Below are 18,858 nucleotides of genomic sequence, written 5' to 3' on the forward strand. Positions count from 1 at the left end.
CACAAGGTCAAAAGGTCAGCAAATTTAATGAGGAGAAAAAAAAAGTGTAACTATAGAAAGATGTGTGCAGGAGTGTAAATCAGCTGTGTGGCAGCAGGTGCGGCCTTCACAGTCATGCATGCACTCGGTGCTCTGCTTCATTTGCATGGCTATAGCAATGTTTCCAAAATTCCGGTAGCACCTGAAGGCAGCATCAGAGAACAAGTGATGGAGGAGGAGGTGTAGCTGTATAGCTGTGGTGGAGATGGGACGTTTTTGCTCTGATGTTATTAATGGAACTCACGTCCCCCCTGTGACGTCCTGCTGCTGTTTAATTAAGTCATTAATGATAATTACAGCAGACTACTCTGCTGTTATGATAGACCAATATCGGCCCTCACTAAACTCATTCATTTAAATCAGAATTCATCTTTCCTCAGAATTAATTGATCACCCATTAGGTACCGAGACCTGTGTGACTAAAGATGAAACATAGATAGATAGATAGCCTGTATCATAAATCATGTGTTAAAATTTCATTTAAGTGACAGTGTAACGGTAGACTATAAGTGAACAAATGACAATTCAGTCGTCAGCCCAATGCAGCCCAGTCACAAAATATCTAACCACTGACTTCCTCTTATGGTTTCCTGCTTACTGTCTTGCTACTTTTGCATTACTGTTATGAAATAACAATAATAAATAACTCAATGAAAAAATACATATCATATCACAATATGGTGCAGGTGCAGCAGTATTTCACAGTGCAAGCAAAAGATGCACATAATAATTTGCACATTATTATTATTATTATTATGATAAATTGCACAAGTTTTTGCACATTGATCCAAACCCTAACCCCTAGCATAGGCTGCAATCATATACAGTATAGACTATCTGCACATACAGTATGAGTAGCATGATCCTGTAATAGAGGAAGCTGCAGTTTCCGGACTGCGTGTCTAGGACTCTGTTTTGTTGTGAAACCTGTCTTCAGTGTAAATGTTTGTTTACTACTCATTGTTTTACCATTTTAATTAATTTAAATGATCTTAATAATTAAACTGTACTGACCGCCTGTTTACCCCCACAATACATATTATCAGCCAGTCAAATGTCAATAACATGATATTTCTGTTTGTTTTTCTCACATCTCTCTGTCTCTCTCTGTCTCAGGAGTCGTTGAGACCTTTAGTGACCTTCTGTCGTCCTGAGCTGCACAAACAGGGAGGCAGTTTTCAAAGGTAAGGTACATAACACCCATTTCTTATTTTAACCCAAACCACAATCTAAAGCTAACAAAGTAGTTCCGTTGCCTAACCCTAAATAGTTTCTGTGGTGGCGTCGGCAGGTAATTTAACACTACCACCTAACGCGGTCATGATCATTTCACGTGTGCTATTTCTGTGAGATCACGCTGCAGCAGACAGAAAGTGAGTATTTGGGTGGAACAAAACTAGGGTCCTAGAAATGGTTTACTAAAACTGCAGCCTCCTCTATTGCAGGAACATAATATTAGCATATACAGATGAGAAGGCTTGCAGTATGCCTGGATGACCACAGAGGGCCACTACTGAGTCTGTGACTAAAATAGAGAGTGATGCTGTAGATAAAGGCTTATTTCCACCAAAAGAAACTCTGTGCTTTTTCCTCAGAGGCTGCAAAGTGAGCCCAGGCAAGGCAGTGTGTGTGTGTTTGACATGATGTTGTAACTCAATCACCTCTTCTTGAGATGTGTCTTATTGGTTCACGTCTTGACTGGGATACGTTGTAAAGAGGAGATCCCAGTGTGTGCTGAATGCATGCTTTAGTGTTTGCTTGGTGTTGTGTGCCCACTAAAAGAGTATGAACTTGAGTGAGTTTGTATTCTACGTCTTGGAACAGTCTTTCACGGTTTCCCAGTGTGTATATACAACAGTATTTGTTTGTATTTGTGAGTGCTATGTGAGTGTCAGCACGTCCGCCGTATGGGACACAGTTTTGTGTGTCCAAACTGGTTCTCTGTGTATTCATGTACACGCTTTTGTGAGTATTTGTACGTGAGTGTGCATGCATAAGCATATACTGTAGTGTGTGTATATGTGTGTGTGCACGCTCCAGATGAAATAGAGATATCAGTGGTCTTTCTGGGCCACAGAGATAACAGCGTGTCTCTGCATGGTTTAAAACTGAATCCGAATCGCTTCAGCGCAGACTGAACTCCAGCCTGAACTCCAGCCTGAACCCACTCAGTCGTGACCCAGAACCAGCACAGGCGATTCAGACACCAGAAAGCGGGACTAATTTTCAAACAGTTCGGGTCAAATACGGCATTATATATGCCAGCGCTGACAAGATATGATCCTCTCTCTCTCTCTCTCACACACACACACACACACACACACACACACACACACACACACACACACACACACATCCCCACCTTTTTTTATTGCTGTATTTTCTCAACCTCCACTAAGTGCACTGCCACAGGTAATAGCAGTCATTATTCTTCATGTGTAGCATGTCAACAGTGGCCTTTGAGCATCAATAATTCATGACACTATTTATTGTAGGACATGAGGCAATTACTGTAAACAGATGATGATCACTGATAGAAACAGTACACTCTGAACATTTTATTTTTAGAGGTAAAAAAGCAGAAGTTGAGCAATTCTGTCTGGAGGAGTCAGTTAGTTGTGCTCTATGTTTACAATCTGTCTATAATTTGGTCATACTGAGTGTCAGTACTGTAATAAAGATTAGGGATCTCTCCTCTGTTTCTCTTCCTGAGGTTTCTTCTGTGTATTTCCTTGTTAAAGAATTTTTAAAAAGGATTTTAGGAGGAGTTTTTCCTTATCCGAATCAAGAGTCTAAGGACAACTTGCGATTTGTGATTCTGAGCTATATAAATAAAATTGACTTGACTGAAATCCAACATCAGTCATAAGTTGGATAGCAGTTTTGAGGGTGAGTCTTGTATGTTTAATTCTGACTTTTGGCTCATATTATGGCATTGTAAGCCTCCTCTTACTGGTCTTTCTGTTTTCTGTATGCTGACGAGAATACAGAAATGCAAAATATAAGAATGATGCAAATTGTTACGGACTAAAAGGGCATTTTCTGCATTAATCTGTGTTATGATATCGCAAAGTGTAACTCAGTAATGTTGTCCTATGTGTAAAAACCCAGATTGTGCAATGAAATTGTACTCGACATAAGTGTAAACACTGAGGCTATGTTCCAAATCGCATACTTTTTCTTTTTACTGTTAGTACGTACTGTAGCATACAAGAGAGACATACTACTTCTTCATGACATTGCACCTTGACCTTTGACCCTCTTGCTCATATATCCACTGCGCAGAGGATTGAGGGTCAGAATAGCCAGACAAACATGCCGGCTTGCATACTGCAAAATGCGAGCGAATATAGTAGGACATCCTGGTCTTTTTGACATACTGCATTTGACATACTGTGTATTGGGACATGCTAATTTTTTTTCTGGCATACTAATAGTATGGCAGTATGGGTATTGGAATGCACAGTAAGTCTTTGACATTTTGAACAGTCAGAAAGCTCAGAAGATGCTCATTTTGCACCGCCACATAGTTCTATACAATCATTTTCCTGCAAGCTGTATGAATGGCAATTTATTTCACATCTAAATGTTTGTGTAAAATAACCAGTTTCATTATTCAAAAACATATTTATTAATAATGCATGTAAGTTAAAGGCAAGGTATTGTGTGACACTCAATAAACCTGACAAAGATGAATCAGACAGAAAAATGAGTTTCCTCATAATAGAATAATATTCTGTACAGTGAAGCCAGCAGCTTCACTGACCTCTTCTATCTCCGTTGCGGTCTCATATATTGGATTCCTTTGTATTACTGTGTGCTATTTTTTCACTATAATTTCATTTATCAGATGACACAAAGACCCTGACAAATATTCATTATTTCATGAGAAGAAATTAGAAAACTAGAGGGATGAATATATTTGTAATTCAGATTTTAAAAAAAAATGCTTTTGCAGAGCTCTAAATGATCCCATGATGTCACAAAGTTATTTTGCAAGCCCATGGGTGGTGGCGACACAAACTAATCCTATCCTCATGTCTTAGAACTGTCTTTTATTCAGATGAGTGCCAGACTTGATGTTGCACAATGGCTTAATTATTATGAAGCAGAATATTCACTGACTAGAAGAACTCATTTTCCCTGTGAGCTGGATGTCATTGTCTGTCCTTTGTACTGATAAACTGCGTGATGTGAGTCAGTGTCACCAAGACAAATCCATGTAGATTTAAAAGACTTGGTTTGCTGATTGTGATCTTGATATTTCATGCAAATCATTCAAGGCTACTCCACTTTTCTTTCATCTGAAATCTGTCCTTCAGTGAAACATCTGCTTGTCTGTGAGTTTGAGTCTCCAATGTTCACCAGATAAAACACTGTAGACCTTGAGTTTATGTCCCACCGACAGCCGGTCTGTTCTCTTTGCGTCTCCCTGGGTGTGTTTTGTGCATTTGAATGTGTCTTAGTGGATTCTTGTCAAGCCAAGTGTTGGATATTAGGGAGTGACGGTGGTGCAGAAAATGTAAGAGGCACTATTATTCCCGGTTGAGTATTTATTACATCAGACCATAGAAATGTATCATCCCATTTATACTTCATAGAATCAATTTAAAAGAGCTCAAACTGCCAGAAATCTGGATTTTATTTACCAAAGAAGCCTGCTTTTTTTAATATACTTTATTGTGTCAGTACATCTCCTTGATACATTTCTGTTATTTATTATTTATTTATTTTTTTTATCAATTTTTATCTTTTACCTACAGATCACAGAACGCATACATAAACAAACAAACAAACAAACAAAAAATAAAAGACAAAAAAAAGAAAGAAAATATACTCAACAAGGGGAAAAAAATAATATATATATATACATATATATATATATATATATATATGTATATATATATATATATATATATATATATATATATATATATATATATATATATTTAATTTGATGTTTCAGTTGATATACTGTATCTACTACTGCTACGAGTTTCTATTACAGTTTCATGTATATTACTTAAAAGATCTTCACAAAACATGATCAATTTAATATTTCATGTAATATGTTATTAGTCATTTACCTTTACTTCATTTAAAGAAGACCCATCAACAAGTTTTTGTTCTTATTGATTTTATAAATGACCTTTTCCATACTACATATGTCTTCTACTGTTACCAGCCACCTGTTTTATTTTTTTCCAACTTCTTGTTATTTGTTTGAGTGCTGTAATTCTCAGGATCCAGAAAAGATATAATTCCTCCTTTAATAGGCCTTTTGGGACGTGTTCCCAGGACTATATTGTGTTTTCCTAGGTACCCTGTTTGTGTTGCTTCTGTGTTGTTTCGTCAGGCGTGAACACTAGATGGCAGCAGTGTGACACAGCCTCTCATGGCTTTGGGTGGGCCCCTCTGATTTGGAGATGTTAATTCACAGAAACAAAATAATACTGTTTTGAACAGAGCACATTTTAAATGCGTAGTGGTCGCATTTGTGCATCAATGACAAATGCAAAGACAGACTTCAAATGTGTGACCTTGAATAGCCACGATCCATTATTGTGTGGCTTTGCTGCACTCCTTTATACTCATCACTGTGTGCTGATTGAAATGGTAACAATGGAGGATTCAAGCTTATTCTTCTCCTGCTGGTGTCATTTATGTGAGAGTGCCATTTAAAAACCAGAATATGTTCATTTAGTTTCCGAAGGGGGTTGTACACCGTATACTTCAGGCTCTTGTAAAAGGTACAAAACAGATAAATTATATTAGGTGCTTGACAGCCTCTCCTCAATTGGCATACAAATACATTTTCTCATCAGATATATCCTGTTAGGCTCATTACAGTCTGTGAATGGCTGTAAGATGGAGCTGTGTGATGTTTGATTGATGTGACGCTTGACCGAGTCCCGCAGGAAATGAATGGGAATCCGCTGTCGTGCACTTAAAATGAGAACCTACGAAAATGTAATTTCAGAAGCCATTTCCTCCAATTTGAGCCATTATTGAATGGACCGCTGGCCCCCATGCTCTCGCATTGTCTCATATGGTCAGGTTGGGTAATGTGTTTTGGTGTGTGCGTGTGCTCAGTGTGTGTGCCCTCGGGGCTAGGTATCGGTACTCGATACCTTTAAGGTATCGACTGAAATAACCCACTACCAAGTAGTATCGAAACTTCTCCAGTCAAACGATATCTGTAATCGATCCTTCTTGTGCCCGGATCTAGAAAAAAATACTATTTGTCAGAGCATGTTAGTGGAGTTGAGCACGAGCGGAAGGATTTTGGATGGAGCCAAAAAATTGGAGCGTCGTCTTATCTCCATCCCGTTCCAATTTTGCTGCGGAACCGCTCACACTATGAGTTCAAAGCATGCCTGAGCGAGCCCGACTCTGTAATGTATTTGTGTATTGCGCATGGCAGCTGCATAGGATTGTTTCAGACTCGTGTGATCCAAACATTTCCAATTACTTTAGAGCATTGTAAAGTCCAAAAGTCAACAGTTATCGGAAAAAGAAAGATGTAATCATTTCCAAAATTCGCAAATATTCAGTTTCAATCCATATTTGTTGGTGTTTAGCCTTTCAAAAACAACATTTTCAAAAAACTGTTTGCTCTCCCACTCGCCGCACACAAGGTATAATCACCTGAAGCTAAGAATAGTTGTGTTTTCATTAGCATAAGCTGTCAACACATGATCAGCGGTAAAATCGCTCTTCGCTGGCTGTGCCATTGTTTTCCTATGGGGAGAGCGGTGCTGCCCGACTAGGTGGAAACGCTACCCTTGGCGTGACGTCACCGCTCACAATCACCACCGAGCGCTGCGCTCAAAGTTCAAATTATTTCAACTTTGACCTTTGTCTGACCTTTCAAAGCGCGACCAATGAGAACAGCTGCAACTGTTGTTGTTGCCTAGAAACAGTGAATGGCATTCCTTGCGCTCTTTTTGGGAAGATATTTTACCTGCTGCTTCGGCAAGTCTCTGCGCCCTACCTCGTGGTGACTGAAGAGCAAATCTCTTATCATGTAAAGGCCGCTTTAGAATGAGCCCTTCATATCTACATAGGGAGCAGGTCCTCTTCATGGAGTCCGCCACGTTACTCTGCCATGTTTCTACAGTAAAACGCCAAACAGCCAACACACTGGCGCTAGCGAGAGCCTATTGCGTTTTTACGTTACCTGAAGGCCACTGTAGTCAAACCACATGCTTGTGAAACTGGTAATGTGAGCCGCAGAGTGCCAAACCGTGGTACCGCCAGCCGCTGTCTGACATCAGTTGCTCCTAAAGAAGTGTTATAATGGTAAGGATGGCTTTTGAGCGAGGAAAATGGCGCTACCGCGTAACGAACAACTCCATGAGCTAGCCAGTGGTACACAGCTTCCATTCACATGATGGGTATCGCATGAAGTACTCTATTGGTATCGGTAGTTTTTACATGTAGTGTGTTTGTTATATACATTTTTGATGTATAAAATAATGCTCTCTGTGCCTGTTTCTTTCTGTGTTTGTGTGTGTGTGTGTGTGTGCTCCCTCCAGAGTTGGAAAGAGGAAGAGGGGGAGGCTGAAGAGAGGATGAAGATCAGTCTTCCCAATAGGAGGTTTACAATATTCCCGTGAGTAGTTCAGGCTCTTGTTTGCAGTTTCTTCCTCATTAGGAATTCTGTGCAACCCCGAGACCCTCCGAGGGCTCACCCGGTCACACGGCAACACAACACCCTGACTTACCCCGTCTCACCTAGCCTTACCCTTCACTACTCTCCTCGTCTCTCCTCTAAAGGCCCCCTCCTCTCGTCTCCTCTCCTCTCCTCCTGATATTGTAATTCATTTATATCTGACTCACCCCTCGTACTCTCCCATCTTGTATTTAATCACTACCTCTCCGCTACTATAATTTTATGAACCACATCTTCTCCAAGTCTTCTTGGCAATATTTTAAAAAATATAATATATTCATTTAATAACGCTATTGTTGGAGTCTTTCAACTGTCCTCACCCTTTTCCTCTCATTTATAATTTCATATTCTAACTTCTCTCTTCTCTCTTATGCTCTCCTGTGTAAGTCCCAGTGGATCTGCTTCTATAATTAATCTGTGCCTGCCTGCACCGCCCCTCTTCACCCATCTCATTCTCCTGCTTATCCTCTCCTCCTCTCTAGTTTCATCTCTCCACAGTAACCTTAGTGACCCTCCTTTTAACCTTGTCATCTTAAATAACCCTCTCACCACCTCCTCCTCCTCTCTTTTACATCTCTTTGGCCTCACTCTAACCTTCATTTCCCCCTTTCTTTCACCTCTTAACCCACCCACTACCGCCCAACACAAAGCTTGTATTGTCTCCAGTAAAAAAAAAATCTTTTACCTCTTTCCAGCAGAATCTATTATATTCTTCACACAACTGCAGTGTTGTAACCTCTCCTTTTCAGCCCCCCCACCTAGTTGCATAAACTTTTACTCTCTTATTCTACCCCTTTCTTATACCCTTCAAACTTTTTCTTCCTTTACTTAAAGTTTGCACAAGTTCTTGGTTTTGGAAGCACACAGAACTTTTCGTGACAATTCAGAAGTTCCCTCAAAACTCGCTTGACTGGTGGATAGAAACTACATTTTCAACCACAAATGCTGCGCAGTCTGTGCATTAAAGTTATAAACCTAAAGATTTATTTATATTAATTCATGTTGTCAGCAATAACCATTCAAGGTATTTCAATTCTGTAATTACCTCTCTATATAGTAGTTTCCATTGTGAGTGGCAGAGTCCGCAATTCCTGTGCTGTATAGAAATCGCAGTTACATGCACAAGGTATTGACAGGAAACGATTCATGCGTACTGTTAGGGACCAAGCAGTGAGGCAACGAGGAAACATGAATGAAAGTAACTGGGCTTTTTATTTACCTGAAATATAGCAAAAACATTATAAACCAAGAATTGAATAACTAAGCCTATAAAAGAGGTCAAAGCACCATAACTATACTTATTACCATAACTAAACAAGGTGTTAACTGAACAAACAGACCGGACACAATGACACAAGGGCACATATATCCTCCTGAGACCCAGCCCATTGACATGTGTCCTCTGTAGAAGACATTTTGTCCACATGCATATCCTTTTACTCTTTTGACTTACTCTATCAGCCCCTGGTGTATTGTAAAGAGGACATCATGGGCTTTCCAGTGATATGGCATGTGTGTTTTTTTTAATCAGGTTGAATGTATTCTTGGTTTAATATCACTCTACGGCCATAATCTGTCTATATTTTTAGTCTTTTCATTCTGAAATGGTCCTGTGGTCCACTACAGTGGACATGCTGTAAAATAAAAAATAAAGTTTAAAAAGCCTAAATTGTAAGATTTTCTTTTAACCCTAAATAGGAAGGAAATCACACAAAAAAAGTATTGGGAAGACTCTTTTTTTACTCGGTTCCCAGGAGGATATATAGGGCTTTGGCCAAACCAATCCCCCCCGCCCTCCTGCACATGGTTTGGCCCAACAGGCTGTTCTCCAGGATTTAACAGTCCTCAGTATTCAGCCACACCCTTTTGCTCAACCAGGAAGTCACCTCCCCCTACAGCCACGGTAACTCAAAGACAAAGAAACAAATAATTAATACAACAAATAATAGCATGTGTAACCCTACAGTGTTAGTGTGCATCTAAACAATGTAAGGTTAAATGCAAATAAACAGATTCCAAATCAAACCAGCTATGTAAGGTTAATTGTTTAGGTGTGGTTGACTGCAAGTTAGATGAACCTGTGTAGGTAGCAGCCCATGAGGTGAGCGAGTGTGACCTGGAATGATATTACCCTGTGTGGCTGTGACCATCACACGTACTGTTTTTCATTTGACTTCATTGATATCTGTTTACTTTCAGTCTCTCATGGCCGTATCAGAGCTGTATTAAGGAAAACAACCAATCAGAGCCGAGCTGGAGCCTTGCCGTCTCTGAGCAGCTGTCAATCACTCGCAAACTCCGATCAAACGGTCAAACTAGGCAGCGCTGATCAAATATGAATCAATATTCTGTTACTGTAATGACTATTTCTCGCCTCAAATGTTTTCAGAATCATCTTGTAGTGCACGGTTTAGCTGTAAAATGTAAAAGTTTGTGACCCGGCAGCCATGTTTTTGCAAAAATGCAAAAATCAAATGTTTAGTGCTTCTGCTGCTTCACATTAAAAGCATTCAACTGGCAAAACACTTGGTGGCTTTTATTGTGAAGCAGCTATGTGTCTCTGAAATTAGTGCTGACCGTAATCTTGGGCTGAACAATTAATCTAAATTTGATTGAAATCACAATATGGCCCACTGCAATTTTCAAATCGCATGAGACGCAATATTTGTTAAAGGCGAACTGTGTATCAAAATACCATTTTAAATTAAACATTGTGGTGCTGCAAAGATGTCCTGGCCTACACATCATACTCTACAGACTCAAGAAAACATCTTTGTTTGGTACAGATTCCTGCAAAAAGATTATACCATAATCATTTTAACCTCTTAAGCCAAACGGACCTCACACCGGGTCAAAACGTGTCGTAACCTGTTGCGTAGTAACAAAAAAGTTGCGATGAATGACGATCTATTAATGGAACAAATGCATGCCGTACCGTTTTGAAAAGCTGAGGTCTCCAGCTTTCATAATCTGTAAACAAACTGTATGTTGTCCAAACTATGTCTTATTACCAAGTATTTTAACAATAAAATTGTACAGAAATAAATGTTGCAAATATCAGATAAAGATCTGCAATAATTTCTTCATAACTCTACAATATCATGCTTGGCATTGTTTGAAACTAGAAGTTCTGAGCTTTTTTAGCGGGCCTGAAACGCACCTCCTATCACAAACACAGCAGGTGAAACGGAGCACACACACAAACATATGTTTTTCAATGAAAATGAGAATAATTATGTAAAAATGATCATTCCCTCTAATATCACATTCATATCGCATTAGCAATATCGGTAGAAAGTCATCAGAAATGCGTCTTCAAAACAACACAGGTGATGTCAAAGCAACCAGGCCTATAACGTATATCATTAAAACGTTCTGATCATTGCCTCTCAGCAGGTAGGATAATGCACCAAAGCATTTTTCCCCCCACTGAATATATGAGAGATAGAATCTATTACTGTAAAAGCTAATCCAAAGGATACAGAATTTTTGTACACCTTTCATATAACCTCTCATCCTTCTCCTCCCAGCTATTTCAAATACTTCATCTCCTTTTCTCCGCCTAATGTGTTCCTGTCCAAAGCCCATTTTACCTTTTGACTTCTTCCTTCCTCTTCTGTCAGATAGTTCTAATTCGCCCCCCATCTTAATCCTCCAAACCTGTATGACCTCATTCTACCTCCTTCATACTCTCCTGTCAACTTACTCTCGACAATTACAAGTCTTTTGTTCCCCCTTTGACCTTTTGCTCCTCCCAATCACTTTCCCGCAAACCCCCCCTCCTTGTTTCCTGCCTCTCCTCAAACCCAGTTAGTTAACCGAGTCCAGCACTCCAGATGCCCTCCGCGTACCTGTTGCCAGACAGTCTCTGTCCTCTGTCTGCCTCGGGCTTTTGTACGTGGACCTCTCCACCTCTCTTTCTCAGTCTAGACAGTCAGGGCAGCAGCGGAGGATGGCATGATTTAATTTTATTCGCCTGGGGTTGGTACTCTGGCGAGAAAAAAGTGTTTCATGGCGGGACTGCTTGTGTGGTAATTTGAAGGGATGGAAGGAAAATAAGGTATTGCGAGCCTGTGTGCATCCCGTCCATTTTGTTTACCATCCTCTATACGCCCCACGGGGGGGTCTGGGAGATTGTAGCCATGGGATACCGACACTCTATGAACGTGTGTCATGCTCTGATTGGTTCAGCCTGCCATCAGCTAGGGCATGTATTAGACCTGTGGTGATATGGATATGGATCATTGATAATGCTCCTTGTCTCTCACTCTCTCTGCCCTTGGTCTCTCGTTTGTCTCTCTGTGTATTCCCCTCAGATGTCTGCTGTGTTTTTTGTGCAGTACAATCCCTGTCTGTCTTTTTCTTTGTCTGCTCAGACAGTCAGAGAGAGAGACAGTCAGAGACGGAGTGACGAGGAGAGGGAGAATACTTTTGTTGAAAGGGAAATTGAGTGTTTGAGAACAAGAGCGGGAGATTGAGAGTTGTCAGTGGGATGTGTGATGGGACAGCGTGATGTGATGTGTGGGTGTGTAGACATCCAGTGAAAGCAGAGTGTAGGATTGTTAACCATTAACTGTGGTGCCAAGGAGGTAAACAGGAAAAAACAGCAGGTTGCTTTTCAACTTCACCTGACCTTTCTGTGAGCCTTTCCTTGTGGTCTTGGCATGTTCTTCCATCGTTTGTGGTCTAGTAGTTTCCAGTGGGTGCTTAGGTGAATTGGAAACTCTAAATTACAAATTTGAATCATAGACTGTATATATATAGATGGATGATGATGACAACTAACCATAATATCTCTATATCTACATTTATGATCAAATTGATGGCATGTTCTATTACACAGATTCGTGTTTCAGTAATGTCATCTGTATGCCTGCTGACACTGATATGAACACACACATAACTGCTACTTCAGCTGTCAATCATGACGTCTCACCCCCTTTTTATAGCATCAAATTACTAATTAAACCAAAATGATCACTTGAACATACATCAGTGTGATAAGAACTACGTAAAATGACAGAAACCATCTTTGGGGAAAATGTATTTGACGTGTACTTTGACCTTTTTATTTTCGCCCATGTCCCATCCGCTAACATGGAGAAGGCGGGCTTTATGAGCTATACTGCAGCCAGCCACCAGGGGGCGATCCAGATGTTTTGACTTCACTTTTTCACTTTTTTTTGTCCATCTTTATAAACAGTCTACAGTTTGAATGTGTTCGCTTTGTGACAGACTGGCAGTCTGTCTGTGGATTCTATGTCTCTCACCTAATGCATGCTGGGATAGGCTCCAGTCCGCACAACCCTGAACATGATAAAGGGTTAAAGAAGAAAAAAATAGATGGATTGTTGAAGTTATATTTATGTGAAAAACTGCAATATTTACATATAAATATAATGTTTTGTGTTTGTATAATGTCAGTTATCTCAGGTCATGTAACCTTTTACATTTGTTATTTGAAACGCCTTCAAGCAAAGGCTTAATTGAGGCATATCTTAGCTGAACATTTACAAATATTTCATGTTTCATTTTATCTTATTCTCTTTACAAATAATGTAGCACCCTCACAGACACAATCGCTCAGTCCCTTTTTAAAGATAAAGCCATTTTTGTCATTAAGTATCACTTTCCAAGCGGATGATACCTCTATTCCTGCTCTCTAAAGCCTATTCTTAGTGTCTTTGATGAACACAACAACTGCTTAGATGTGGAAATAAGACACTGTGTTCAACTTTGTGATGTCAAAATGCCTCACAACCCTAAAATAAAGTTGCTATGGTAAATAAAAGATGGATGTCACCATGCGACTTTTTGCTCTTGATGGAAAAATTCAATGAGGAAAAGCAAAACAACACAAAAGAAAACCTTTCCCCCTAATGAGGTCCCATGGCGGCCTGCCTACACAGGTTAACAAAACCAAACCTCCAGTGGATTCTCTTGAATGTTTCACCCTGAAACTGGGATGTGTCACTCTGTATTAGAAAAACTATGAGGTTAGGAAGAGGCCACGCTACTGTACTGTAGATGTGTATCGCTTAACATAATACTTATCACAACTAATAAATTATATAGGTCTAGTACCAAAGCATGCAAATGGTTGTGTGCTTGTATTTCAATCAACTTTAGCATGAATAAATCATCAATTTATTATCCATCAAAACACCCTTCTAAAGATGTCTTTTGGCTTCCCATTTATCAGAATTGACTTCTTGTCTGATTTAAATAAATGAGTGACCGTAGGCGAGCCTCCAACAGAGGCTCATTGCATCAACATTATTCACAAATGACCAACTATTTCAATCGCTTTTTCATGAATCACCGGGGCCGATCATTACTTCAGGTCAAACAGAACGACGGTTCAATATGAATGTAAATCGCGGCAGCTGCACTCTTAATGTGTTTCCTACAGGTGATTTCCTAAAGGAGTCTGTTACTGAATAAATAATCAGCGTGACACGTACAGATGTTACTAATGTTTATGCTTTCTATCTGTTTATGAGAGCAACACTCTCACTCGTTTGTCTCTCTTTGCCTCCAGTCATCTTTTTTTTTTCTCTTTTCAATTTTACTCCTAACAACTCTGTCTATTTTCCCCACACTCTCCTACTCCAAACTGTCTGTTTTTCCCTCCCTTTCATTCTTGTCCTCTGCCTCTCTCTCTCTCCAATCTTCTATGAAATAGCCTCAGCTTTGTTGCTGTATTTCAGGGTCAGCTATGAAATTCAGCTCCTCCTTAGTTACGGCTCCCTGTCGCGCCGCTGAATGTTTCAGAGGACGCAGATTGCTGCACGCTCCGGTTGTATTTGCATACAATTTATATGGAGGTGGTCACTTTCATTAATTTTTTATCAGTAAATCTCTGTCTTACATTGTTGATGTGGAGGTGGGGAGGGTTTGCTGTATGGCCGTTTTAATTGAAGGTTAATTAGTTGTTGACATTAGAGGTCAGTTTACCTCGCACGGCGGCTGGATTCTCACACGCAAAATCCATCTTGTCAGGCTTCAAGTAATGCGTTTGTGGCCGGCAACCCAATCAGCATCCTGTGAGGAGCTATACTGGCAGCTATGGGCGAGAGTGTGTGACACGACACGGAGTGGCGACTGTTCCTTCTAAACAATAATCAAACCTGAAGAGGTTAGCGTAGATGCTGCAATAGAGTGCTATAGGAATCAGTCCTAAAACCCAAAAATTAGTTTTAAGCATTTTAGCACTTCTAGTTCCCTCGTCTGAAAGTCAATGGGTTTTTAGTTAAATTCCAGAAATAAGGTCTGAGGTTAACACAAGCTTAAGAGATTTTAACGTTTTGTTCTACGACATAAAATACATCAATAAATACCCCACACGTGAATTTTGAAGCCTTAATGTGTCTTTAAAAAGGTGGTTGCTAACAAGTGGCTAAATGAGACTACTAAACGTCATCACGCCGTCTCGTCCGCCTTTACAGGCTCTTTGTGTATACTTGCACTCATGCGACCGTGGTGTAGTTCATTTATAGCCTAACGTTAGCTTTTTACTTCTGGTGATTTTCTTTACGCTTCAAAAATCATAAAAGTTGTTGTTCATTTGTGAAGATTATCTTGCTGAAAAAAACTTGTAAGTACCATGAACGTTTGCCGAAGAGCTTATTTTCTGCAATATTCCAAAACCAAATGGAAAAAATCCCGTTGGCTTTTTGTCGAGGGAACCAGAGCGATGCTAACTTCCTGGTTGGCCTACAAAAATACATCATCCCTGCAGCATTCTATAGCATCAGTTAAATCAAAACTGGAGAGTATTTCTTCACCGAGAGAAGAGCAAAGAATGGCACTGATGGCTTTTCTTGATGGAAAAGATGTTTTTGCTCTTCTCCCGACTGGCTTCGGCAAGAGTTTGATTGACAGATGGTTCATCCACTCACATGCCAAGTATATTTTTGAAAGTGCCTGCCCTTTTCCAAACAGTTTCCAATAACGGATTCTCAGATGGTTCTGGGTAACAAACCATCTGGTGGATCAGGTTAGAGTTCAGAATTGGGAAAGTAGGTTACAATGTTTGAATATTGGGAGAGTTTCAGTTTTAAATCTACTTGTTTACGTCATATCTAAATACAATGCCTTTTTTTTCTTACAGAGAGGACATTCTATTTGACCTGTGACCTTTGACCTCCATGTGAGGTGCGGGGTTCACAAAAAAAAGACACACCCAGTACACCATAATGCAATCTCTTCCTTTATTTGAGAACTTTCCCTGTTAAAAATCTATACATTTGATCCTATTTATTGTTTTCTGCACGGCCTCAGTTCAAAATAACACCAAAGCAGAATAACAATTCAACTGAACCATGACTGGCTCTTGTGCTAAACCATTACTTCTGACTACAGGGGACACATCAATATGTTTCCAAAGGGCAAAAGATGTTCCAGGAACAAATAGAGACAAGCAATTTCCTCACGAGTGTCATTAAAACTTCATCTAGCTGCAGTATACAGTGGCTGAGAGACCGTAAGCAGCAACAACAACTGGCTGCAGGCTACGCTTCAGGAACAACAGACCGCATCTGTTTTATACAAGTCGGCGTCTTGTGCTGCTCATTTTTCCAAAAGAAAGATGAGATAAACTGTGTGATGAAGCTGATTTATGCGCAAAATTCACAAAATCAAAACACCTTGTGTTGATTTTTCTAAGTGATGATAGACGCATCAACTCAATTGCTTCATTAAACAGTGAGATTAGCAGAGTGCCTGTACTCAGCTCCCACCTGTTTTATCTGTGACCGATATAACAGCTTGTAATATCAAACCTAAGTATCTGTATTGAGCATTTAACACAACCAACCCACAGATACTTGACCCTTGTGTTTATGCACATTATGCTCATTATTCATTATACACATTACTCTCATACTACGATGTTCAAGTGGTTAGATGACTCAGTTGTAATTATTTCTGCACAATCATTTTATAATTGCTTGTAGCATGTGAAAGCTTCAATACCAAATATTAAAATGAGGTTCTCGAAGGAGAAAAGATGAACCACTTTACACACTTGATGGAGCCGAGCAGCATACTTTTTGACCCAGAAATTGTTGCTTGACTTATTGACCAGCCTCCTGAGAAAACTCCTCGTTAGCACAGATGGTGAGTCAACCTCTGGTCCTCTTCTCGGCCCGTGGTGGCTCCGACTGAGGCAAAACAGTAATAAACAAATGTTTCCAGATAACCGAAACTACAGAAGTTCAATGACCTGGATAAATGTTTAGAAACAGAGAGAAATTGAATTCAGTCCAGAGGCCTGTACAGCGAAGCGAGTTCAACATATCCAGGATATCTTCTTGTTATCTGGCTTAACTCACCCTGACAACTGCGCAAGCTTGCTAAGCGTTCCTACGATGGTGGTTATCAACTCGGTAAATCAACCCAGGGTTTCTCCATCTGGCTGTGAGCACGTTCACATGAAAGGGGAGGTGTTTGCAGCATGTGACCAATCACAGACATGGGCAAAGGAAGAGCAAACTATAATATTAGACAAACACGAAGAAGTTAAACACATAATCCAGGCTAAAAGTAACACAGTTGAAGCTGCCAAATGCAGGAAGGACAGCTGGCTAAAGAAAGAAATTACCGATGTATGAATGCGTAAATTAACAGATTTATTAATTTAAGGAAATACTCAAAAGTCAGATATGGTTGTCTAGATGGGGCAGTGATATTTCAAAAAGCTTTCAGAGTATGATGGATGAATAGAGTACACTTCATTATGTCTTTTGACAAAATTGTGGCGTGTATGAGTATTTCAGCCTCTGAAACGGACTTGAGAGCAAGTAAAAAAATAAATATAAAAACATAATTCAAGGCGGTAATCACCAACAGCTGTCCTTCCTGCATTTGGCAGTTTAAACTGTGTTGATTTTAGTCTGGATTATGACTGAAACCTCTGTGTAATATCTTCATACGATCAGCGCACCGAGCTCTGATCGGTCAGTAGGCGGTGCTTTTATACGAGTTGATCTCTTATCTGGAACATAACCTGCTCCGGAGCAGGTTAGCTGTTCAGCATGGCGATCGACCCCGGTAAGAAGTGAACCACCGTCGTAGGGCTGTAAACCCTGAGGGGTTAACCCTGAAGTTACCTCGCTAGACGCAAATCCTGCTTGGTAGTACAGGCCTCAGGGGCAGCTCAAAAGCAGGCTTAGCTTTTTTTTTCTGTTTTTGTTTATCTGCCTCCGTCAGTGGAGAGAGACTCATGGTAGCCTAGATGCAGTGACTGGTCGATTGACACGCAACATTGATGCTGGCCGGTCCCAATCAAGGTCATCGTGATGCTTGCTAATCCCAATCGACCAGCATCACTCAGCAGCTTGTTGCATGGCGGAAAGCATCCCCCCTGCCCCCTAGCACAGAACGACACATCCAACCACACCAGAAAAATGTAATTCAAAATTCATGTATTGAATGATGGACCTTCAGTTAAGTGGAATAGGCCTTAATAGAAAAACCACATCAGCCCACTCAGTTATTACTCGTCAGCAGAGTGCCCTTGCATGTACAAAAAAGCCTCTGAACCCTGTGGAGGACAGAGGCGAGGACATTTTTTGTTGACATAATGAATTTGAAAATTCTTCTTTTTGTCTTGCCATAATCATCCGCAAATGTTGGAGAACTGAGAAGCCTCCATTATGATCATTATCATCATTATCTTTATCGTGAGTCAGCCTGTCAGCGTTTAAAGAAGAGCTGCCGAGGTCGGGAAGTGTGCTAAGGTCATAATGACCCTTTTAGCGTATCTACTGTCCATGACTAATGCTGGCGGTTGGCAGGCGTCACACACATACAGTGTATATATATATATATACAGTATATATATATATATATATATATATATATATATATATATATATATATATATATATATACAGCTACACACACACTCACAGTATATCTATAAAAAGGCACACAAACACACCCTGAGCTCCACACTACAGTGTCAGTGACTAACTGGGTTAGGGGTGGGGCAAGGCCTTTCTCTGCGTATCACTGACCCGTATTAAGTTACATCGTATTCCCCAGGGAGGGGATATGATCCTCTGTGTCATTGGAAAATGAAGGGTGAACGGAAGTAGTGTGGGAGGAGGAGGAGGAGGAGGAGGAGGAGGAGGAGCGGC

This window comes from Sebastes fasciatus, chromosome 23 (genome assembly GCF_043250625.1).
Source record: "Sebastes fasciatus isolate fSebFas1 chromosome 23, fSebFas1.pri, whole genome shotgun sequence".
NCBI lineage: Eukaryota > Metazoa > Chordata > Actinopteri > Perciformes > Sebastidae > Sebastes > Sebastes fasciatus.